A 10,772-nucleotide genomic window follows, 5' to 3' on the forward strand; every position below is an offset into this window, starting at 1 on the left:
CCGCCGAGGCGACGCCCCCTGCCGGACTCAGGCGCCGCGGTCCTCCAGCGTCGAGCGCGGCGGGTTTTCCCGCCCCGAGCGCGAGGTGCCTCAGGCGAAGCTCCGGCGGGTGGAGGGCGGCGGCGGCGGGACGGGAGGATCCCGAGAGCCACCGGCGTGGAAAAGGAGGTGGGAAGGGGACTTATCTGCCCTGCAAGCTCCCCACAGGTGCTCGTATTGAGGCGAGCTGAAGCCCCCTCTCCTCCTGGTGTGTGTGTGTGGGTGTGTGTGAATATGAGATAGGGGGTCTTCCTTTTTTATTACAAATTATTTGTTGTTTGCTACTAATTACCTGCATTTCTTAAGTAACAAAACCAAGCCTGACTGAACTTCAGCCTGGCATTCCTCATACAATGCATCAGTACCTCAGCATTTTCCTGGTGCCTCATTTTTTAGCGTCCTTACCTCAGTGCAGAAAAGGCTGTTTATTCTCCCAGGGGTGACAGACTCTGCAGACCTGCTTTCAGGAGCAGCTGAAAATGAAGGACACTCCTCAGAGTTATCCTACAATTCAGCCTGGTGAAGGGCAGGTGAACTTGTCTCCCGCCCCTCTTAAAATAAGCCATTTTTCTGGGCCTACTGCAGGGGAGATGGATGCCACTTCAACTGGGTTAAAATCCCCTGAGAAAGCGAGGGGGAAGACTGACAGCTTTTTCACAGGGTTATTGGGTGGAGGGACAGCATACAGCCAGCTTCTTCCATAACATGAATGTGTGGAAGAAGTTCCAAATCTCTTTTATTTACACTGGGTATTAATTCCCTTTATTTCCCTCAATATCATCTTCTTTTGGTAAAATGCCATTATCAGGGCATTGAGTTAACCGTCTAATACATTCAAATAAATACTTTCAGTTCTTTGTTTCGCATCGTCACATTTTGGCAGTTGCAATGTGGTTTCTTTGGTTTTTGGGTTTTTTTTCTAAGTAAGAGAAAATAAATTGTACAGCTGCTAATGTTCTTTTACTGCATACTTATTCAAGTTGACACTATTAATGAAGATGCACTTTACAGTGCATTATTTGTAAATTTGCCACACAGTCAGGATTATGCTATAGAGTCTTTTAAATTAATATAGGAATTTTTCAAATTATTTTATAATATATGTATTTGCATTTTTAAATGCAGTACAGAGACTCAGAGCAAAGTAGAAAAAAAGCCTTTAAAAACTGACAAAAAATAATAAAATATGGGGACTATTCTTGATTTTTCTCATACATGTGTCATATTTCTGAAGTTTTATGCTGATACCTGAACAATTTTTTCCTTGCAAATTGGATCATATTGCCAATGGTTGTATCAAATACCATGGTTTGGTTCTCATTTTTAGCTGACTGTAGTTAAGCTTTTTGTCATTTGTATTTAAAACTTATTTTAGACCATAAAAATGTCAGAAAAACAGTATTTTTACTTGGACAACATTTCATTTTTGTGGCCTGCAGGTCGTTTTACTGACCATAACAAAGTCTTATACAATAACACAATGATTATCATTAACATTTTTTACTATTTTTGAATACTGTATGAGCAGCTGTAGTCCAATAAGGCTACTTCTTTGAAGAATTACAGTATTCTATAGAATTGTCCATATAATTTAGGAACCAGCCATTTCCTTGACCTACTGTTTCCTACATTAATTAGAAAGAATACCTTTTCTAATGGTCCAAATAAAATATTTCAGGCATCTCTATAGTCTGATTTTAATTTGTACTATATACATTTCTATATTTTTCACTTTGGCTAATTATAGTATTAATGTAAAATTGTTGTGAAATGTACTTCTTGTGCTTATGTATTTATTAACCAGTAGAGGGCTGTAATTTGTTACCTTAGAAGAGCAGAACTTAGGACTAAATCTTGCAATTCATTTTTGTGTAACTTTTCTTTGCAAAACATTAGAGTAATATTAAAAAAATTCATAAAAACACAAGTAAGAACTTGTATAGGAAAATGATGAATAAAATTTGTCTAAGAATTAGATATAATATGCAATTTTTAAGTTGGGAATAACAGGCTAGGAGAATGATATTCAGGGAGTACATGCTAATACATTTCTGTATTCAACAATGAAGGCTTGATTTTAATTTTAGACATATTAAAACTTCTGTTATATATATGTATGTAATAAACATTTGGAATAACTTTAGAAGTTTCATTCCATATAAAATTATAAACAAACACAAACTATAGGCTACTTTCATGCTGATAGATTATATGACATGGTCAGTACAGCCCATTATCAACCTCCCAAGAAAGACATTTACTTGCATGTTTTAAAAAGGCATTAACAGACCTACTTACTCCATCTTATTAACACTATATGAAAAGCAGGTTAATTGTATGGTAGTGCAATAGAACGAATCACTGGAGGTGGGATTATTATTTGGATCACTCATTACTGGGATCACTAATATTAATCTTCTCTTTAAGATGTGCTTTTGACAACTTTTTTTTTTTTGACAAGTTATTAATCATTACTAGGGAAGAGAAAAATGCGCGAAACCATGACTAAGTCATTAATCTGCCTATTTGTGTAATGACAACAGTCTTTTCTGAAAACTAGTAACAGTTCTTGTGCGTCATATTAATAATTTTTGTTAATGATAATGTAAAGAGCTGAGGAGGACTCCCTGTAAGAAGAAAACCAGTATTTAGATAACTTATGTAAAATTTATTTTAGAGTCTTTCTAAAACATCAACATTTTATTTTGTCTTCCATAATCTTTGTATTTAAGTAAAACTCAATATTTTCAACTGTGAAAATGTGAAATTTCCCACTCTCTGGATTTTTCATTGTGTCTTTGGCCTGGTTTGTTGTTTGGATTATAGCCTTATTAACCCCATTATCTACAGAGAAAAATCTCTGATTTAGGGGATGTTTAAAACCTCAGTTGTGTTAGCCAGCTAAGAAGACTAGGGCCAATGTCTTTGAAATGTCCTAAAAATTATCACATTTTGTGATTTTTCCACAGAGCCAGCTTCATAACAAATGAAATCTAATATATTACCTCAAATCCTATATACATTTTGATTCATTATCTCTGATTAGATTTATCAACATACTAGTTCCTAAATTCATTAGCTGATGAATCTTAAGAGATTAACATTCATTGTCCTGTTATTAGAGTTATCTTGCATCATTATATCATAGACTACATATTTATACTTTTTCACACCTTTAGTAAAAACAAAGACCTGTTGGAGCTTCTAGTTAAAAGATAAGACTGCTGAAGTGAAATTTTCTGAATTAATGCATAGTTTTGTTATCCAGGTTCCCAAGGAAGTATATTTATTTTTTTAGTATAAGAACAAACTTCCTTTCTAAGAAAAAAGAGCAAAAATAGAAATACTGATATTTATCTATAGGTATAAAGGTACATTGGAAATTGAAAAAACATGTTCCATAATTTGGAAATTTATTATAAGCCATCTTTTAGCCATATCTATTACTGTTCTTAGAAAATTTGATTCGGAGATGGGCACTTTCTGTAATGTGTAATTGGATGAAGTAGATTTTTCTCCAGCAGTCTACATAGAGCATATCCTTTACAGGTTAAAAAATATTTCACCTATAAAGGAAAACCTAATTATTCTTTTTCAAGGAAGCTATTGTAATATCTAAACATGACATGCTTTTGCTGGGTTAAAAATGAACTCCAATAAAATAATTGATTTGGGCTATGGTCTGATGGATAGGAAACATTAGTAAGGGAAAGGTAAGTTCTTGTCCTACGTTGGCTCTGCACAGACCATGAGACCCTGGAATTACTAACTCTGTCACCTTCATCTCCCCCTTAGGTATAATTGCCATACAAGTAACAGGAAATGTGTTCAAGGTACTTTGTCTTAAGTAAACTCAGAATTAAACTTAAGCAGCTGTTAATGATTTCCACAGTATTTTTTCTCAACAATTACAAAGCTAGGTTAAAAACTTCAAAGGTATGTACAGTTCATACTCTAAGTACCCTGAACAACCTTAATTTTGATTCCCCGCCCCCCCAACTTGTGCATCTTATATAAATAATATATGTGGTGACCATGTAGAATATCCCACTTTAATAGTTTCTAGATGTAAATGTCATGACATACAATGAGATTTTTTTATTGTAGCAATATATAAAAATGACAGCTAGATGAAGTGTTTTAATACGTTACTTATGTTCAAGTCTATCATACATTTCTAAAGGATATGGTCATATTCACTCAATGTTTAACTGTTCATTTAATAGAAGTAATTTTACAAATTAACTGTTTTGTTATTAAAAAAAGAAGAAGCAGTTGGTGATACAATGGGGAATATTTCAACATGGATGTATATAGACAGTATTACATATGCATAAACATTTGCACCGTTGTGACCAGCGTAGATTTGTTGTATAGTAGAGGCAATGCAAATCTGGTTTTGCAATTTTAGTTGAAGATTTTGTGTTTACTGACCCTAAGTTGATGTGGATGAAAAACATCATTTTCTTAGTGCTACCAGAAGCGGGTTTTTGTGAAAAGAAGTGATCTTGCAATGTTATTACTTGTAACTTTTTCATCTGAACTGGGGATACATAACATAAGTTCTTGGACCATGTAGTTCAATGAGTATTTATATTTATTTATCCTTCTGATTCGGAGAGAATAGTTATAAAGGGATTAGAACTGGAGCTTTATGAAAATATAGGTTACTCTCATGCACAAACCAAATATTCTGTCAAGTTGTTACTTTGCTGAAGAGCTTGCACAAGATCTCACAGAGAAAAACGTGTTAAGATTGATGCAGCATTCTGAAGAGCATGTTTTAAGGCACTAGGAAAACAGAGAGGCTGTTAAGGAGCTAATTTGCACCTCAGCCTGTTTATTCTCATCAGTCCATGTCGAGAAACCAGTGATGTACTTTTCTTTCCAAAGCATATTTGGTTTGGTGGGTAAACCAGATTTAGTCATTGTTTTTAAATCTGTATTCCAAAAACAGTGTTTGCTGTGTAAGTGAAAAAGATAACTTTGTATAAAGTATAGAGCAACAACATTGCTGTAGTAGTGTCCTGTGGGTAAAGCAAAGAAGAGACAAAATTGTGACTGTTCCTAAATTTCGCTGGTAAGATATTGTTACCTTACAAGTTAGTATGAAGTATCAGTTTTATACAGACATTTTTCCTGAGGCATATTATTGAATTTACTGTTTCTCCAATACAAGAGTAGTTTAGCAAGGAAATGTACTAACATGACAATTAAAAACCTTTTCATATTAATTTGAAAATTGTAAAAGTGGTTTTAATACTGTTTTACATGATAGACATTTCTAATTAGAGTGCTTGTAGCCTATTATTAAAACAGGATATTGCTGCTAATGTAGGATCACATTTGTAATAATTTACTTAACACTTTAATAACTGAAGGCAACTGCAGTTTCTTCACTGAAGGAATATTCTGATTTTCTCTGTGGGGCAGATTCATACCTCTATAACTTCTCCTTGACTTTTAAAGAGAATGTAAAATTAACATGAAGCAAACTTTCCTGATATATGGAATTTTCCATTCCTCTAAGTGTTTGGTTATAGAATATGTAGAGCAAAGACAGCAATTTTACACTGTTGTGCAATGTTCTGTTTATGTACTTCCTGAACCAGTAGATATATGCAGGGGAAATTGAGGATTAAAAACTGAGTTGACCAAATCCACAATTACTAGAACTTAGTGCTATGCAGACATGGACAGCAACCAAGCAGAGGAAATCAGGACTCAAATTTCAGGCTTGATCTTCTGAAATGTGCACCATCAATTCATGCCTTGCCCAGTGATGTCAACTCTCCTATAATGCACTGTATAAGTGTGACTGTTCAAGGAAGCCAGGAAAATGACATCTTACTTTAGATAACTATTTTCTAGGAAGAGAGATTTAGATTTCTGAACAAAGGAAAAGGCTCATCCCTGCTTTTACTACACCAAGTAAAACAGGACTTGTAAGCTAATAAAATGGCTGTGTGCCTAGCTGACAAATTCCAGTGAGGTAAAGAGGATGGTTAACTGCTTATAGGAAAGAAAAACTAAGTGTCTGACTAAAAATATGATGTATAGAAGCTCTACAGTAAAATGTCACTATTTTCTTAGAATGTTTTCATTTTGGGCAGTTCAAAGTGAGAAATAATGCTACCTCCTATCAGTGTCATGTTATTCCAAAGGAAATAGTTCAGCTATTATGATACTTTTGCTTTTTTTTTTTTTTATTTCAGTAGTTGTTGGCTTTTTACATCCTAGTTTGAATGTATCATATTTCCCAGAAACATGTCAAGAAAACTAGCCTTGTCTTTAGTAAATAGTATCTGGAACTTCTTTCAAGCATTTATAAGCTTGAATGAATTTCCTGGGATATATCAGGCAATGCAAAAATCAGAATTGGAATCTACATCTTTACTTGCATTTCAAATCAATACGTCTTTTCTACTCTTTACTTTCAGTAACTGTATCTGAAAAATTAGATATGTACCAAATTATCACACCTCTCAGACTTCTGTCTTAGTTAAGATAGTATTATGAATGTGTGATCTGTTCTATTTTTAATCATGTTTTAAACTCAACTTAAAGTAGAGAGAAAACTATTGGCTTACATTCTTCAGAGCCTGTAGGAAACCTCTAATTACAAAGCAGCAATAATCATGTCATAGTTAAGACTGGAGCTGGCTTCTTATTTTAGACCCAAATAGAAAATTGTCTTTACTGAGCTCCAAGAGTTCTTTGAATCACTTTTAAACTTGGCATGCTGCATTTTATCCAGGAGTGTATGTTTCTAGGGAGTTTGTAGGTTAGTCAGATAAAATGTTTTACAAATATAACACTCAAAAATCTCATCTGACTGTTGAATTCTTTCTTAGATCCTGGAAAGTGTGAGGCCTACAGAAGTCGCAATCATTGAATTCTTTTCTTGCTAAGAAAACAAGTACATAGTTTTAGAGATATAACCTTTGTATATTAATAAGGAATTATACAATTAAAAAAACCTCACGATATGTGAGACTTTCCACTTTCCAGCCAGGAAAGCAAACAGAATTCTAAACATGTGAGTCCACATAAGTAAAGATCATATAGACATTAAAGAGGTATGGATTAAATGATTCTTACTAAAAATGCATTTAAACCTGCAGCATAAGCATAATGTAAGACAGAACTAAAGCTACACAGGGTTTTGTTAAAGCAGTCTGTAGAGGGCTGGGGCAGGTCCCTGAGAAGCAAAACCCCAGATTTTCAGATTCAGATGTATGGACAATATATCAGATAAAGTAGGAAACTAACCCTAATGCTGGCACAAGATCAAGTTAACTACATTTTTTTCTTTGATGGAAGTACACACATCCTGTAAGTATTTTTTTTTTTTTAGGTTTTTGGGTGCTGCAATGTAGAAAGCTCTAGTGGCGATTTCTTGAATGTTGTGTTTGAATAGAAATATGTTCTATGCAGAAAGTTATGTGCTTCTAGAAATCTCATGATATATTGACTCATTCTTTCAGATTCTTCATTGCTGCCTTTCTCTCTTCAACTCCCAGTTTCTTGGATATTCTCCTCTGTCATCCCAGAACTTCATGCTGTAGTCCCAGTTTGCCTTTCCTGTGCATTTCCTATGATTGCTTCAGTCCGTTTTTTTTTTTCTTTACATAGGAGACTTACTTAAATGTATTAATTTGTTTCGATGAAAAAATTATTTTTATTAATCACAGTGAACAGTCTGTGCCAGAGTCAAAACTTTCTGTTTTTTTATTCTGTTAGTCTAAAAAGAATAAACACTATATGTTTCTTTCCTTTCAGACATTTTGGCCAATACCATTTTTTTTATACATTAGTTTGCTAACTGTGGTGATGATATCCAAGTGAAGGATTTCAGAGAAGCAAAATCAATATCCTTGCTATATTGGTGTTACATTTTTTAAAAATGTTTTATAAACAAACTTTTTTTTTCTGAAATAATTTTAAGAATGAAACATTATTTTGGCTTGTACCCAAGTGTGTTTAACTGTGTGTGTAACTTGCTGTATATTTTGGTCACTTTATCCTGAGACCCCTGGGTGTGGTTTGACAATGTGATAAATCCAGCTTTACATCTGACAGTAGCTATAAAAAAAGGCTGTGACTGTATAACACAATTATCTGTAAGGTTCATATCCTGCCAGTTCACAGTCATGCAAAAGATGTTGGTGGATTAATACTAAACCAAATGACATTATGTGAGGATAGTTATTTTTTGCCTTGTGATTACCAGAATAATGCTAGCATAAAATTTGCATCCTACACTTTGCTTGACAAAATATGATTATTTGCTCACATCTGACTGGACTTCTGATTGATTGTAATGTGGAAAACAGGTGTTCCGTTGAGTTTGTTTTCTGTGGGAAATTGGTTGGTTTCTATGGCTTAGAAGACTCTTAACTAAAAAAAAGGTAGGAAAGGCAAGGTTCACATGATCATAAAACAAAATTCTTATTACGCAAATACTGATTCATGAGACAGGTGTACAGAATTTTCAAATAAAGTAACTTTTTAAAAAGTGTAAGTTGTTGCAACATTAATGACTTATTACTCTAAACCTTCAATAAATCAAAGTGTTTGTGGACTTTTGCTTTATGAGAGTGTATGGGGTGGGATGTACCTGAAAATAGAAAAGTGAGTGGTTAGTCTTTGAAATGCAATGTAATTCTCAAATAACATTTGAGATGGTATTCTTTCTAGAAGTTATGTACCTAGAAAGAATAAAGGCTAGAGCATCCAAAGTAATGATTTGTGGCATAATTTGGAATAGTAGTTGTATGCATATTGCATTTACTAGTTTTATTCAGCAAATGAATTTGAAAAGTGGTACAGTGAAACTCAGAAATAGGTGTTGAGGTTGATTAGGAACAATTGTGGGATTACCTCTGGTTTATCTGCAGGCAGACTACTGCAAGAAAACAAGATGAAATGTTGAAAATACTCAGAACTACCCATTAAGGCATTCATGTGGTACAAATACAGTAAAATAAATTGAGACTATTTCATATAAAAGAAAGGAAAGCAATAATCTAAAATAATTGGGGGTTTTAGTCTAAAAATAGTAGTTTCTTATTTTACCCACCTTTATTTACATTAAAGCTAATTGCTGCCATTGATGATCTCTGAATCCTTGACCCTGTTACCCTCTTTGACCCTATTATCAGTCTTCTTGGAGCTTGAAAATGAATGGCATTCCTTGAATAGAGTTACATGTTTACAGGTTTCCCAAAATTTCTAATGGTGACAGGTGGTTGAAATTATGATTATTTGAAGAATAGACTAAAGAAACAGTATGCTTCTTATTGTAACAACTGTAGTGATTCTGCCAGCCCTCAGTGCTAGTTAAGCAGCTATTTGGGAAGTCCAGGCAGCAAACAATACCGAAGAGCTCATCCACATAAATATATTCCAAAAAGAACCTGGAAGATGGCAGAATGTGAAGGCTTTTCCTACACGGTGGTTTAATTTTCTCTCCGATTTTGAACTTTGAAGTCTTGGGTAGTATTACACTTTCTTTTGCTGTCATTATATCGTGACTTGCCTCTGATACTTTGAGACAAAGACTGAATTGTTAGAGATGGTTTCCATAACAATTACAACTATCTGGATATGCATGGAACTGCTTTCTCATTGTTTCCATTTTTCCAAGGATTTTTATTTATCAGATGAATGGTGCAATTTACAACGTTATTAAGGAGCTGCAGGGGGGATTTGCTGAGTTTTTTGGGGGAAGGGAGCGGCTATCTTAATTGTGGCTTTACCGTGTTTGTCAAAACCATAGTGAATAATTCAGCAATTTTAAAAAATAGCATTATTATCTCCCCACATTTGTAGCTTAATGGAACATGTACGTGTGCCACAGCCATTTCAGTTCACAGGGCATTGTCTTCATGCAGATAGATCATAGTTTAAGCTGCGAGTGGTTGAGATGTGTGTATATGCCTAATTTTGCTGGCTGTTCTTCGGAGTGGAGTCAAATGGAGTGAGTAGTGTCATAGTTTGTCAGATGACATCTGTACAATCCTTTATTTTGTGTTTGTGCACTAACAAAAAAGGTCAAGTGCTATTTGGGATTTTCAAACTCTACTGCGATATAAAAAGCGAGTACAGTTAAGTAGATTATGTCCAGTTCTGCCTGCCTTTTGTCCTTGAATGATCTATTGACAGAATTTCTGAGCTATGACAAAATTCTCCATTATGTCTATTATATATGTATCATTTTCTAAATTATACTGTAGTGATATAGCAACAATTAATTGTTCTGCAGAGCAACTTTTACAAAGAAGAAAAGCACACTTAATTTGTAAGTTAAATTAATTCAGCACTGGGAAGTGCCCAGAAGTTCACTGGGAAGTTTTGAAAACAGGAACAGAAGAGCATGTATCATATATGGAAACTATTAGAGTTCTTTATCAGAAATAAATGTCTGTCTTGACTCTTCTCACACCTTATCAAATTTAATTCAGTGGATTAGTTGTTGTATTGCTATTTCCTGGCAGATCTTCTACTGTGGAATCTCTCTTAGTTCCCCTAGTTCTTATACTTTGTTGTTTCTTCCCTTGCCAAGCCTCTATTGACACTTGATTTGTGATTTCTCCTAAAAAAAGTAGGGGTATAACTTTCTTTTTAGAGAGTTACATCTGATTATTTGCAGTTTGTTTTGTGTCAAGTTCTTCTGTACTCATACAGCCAAAAAATAGTGAGCTACGCAGATTTGTTATGAGGTAAAATGT

This window comes from Haliaeetus leucocephalus, unplaced genomic scaffold (assembly GCF_000737465.1).
Source record: "Haliaeetus leucocephalus isolate CR32 unplaced genomic scaffold, Haliaeetus_leucocephalus-4.0 Scaffold636, whole genome shotgun sequence".
Classification (NCBI taxonomy): Eukaryota; Metazoa; Chordata; class Aves; order Accipitriformes; family Accipitridae; genus Haliaeetus; species Haliaeetus leucocephalus.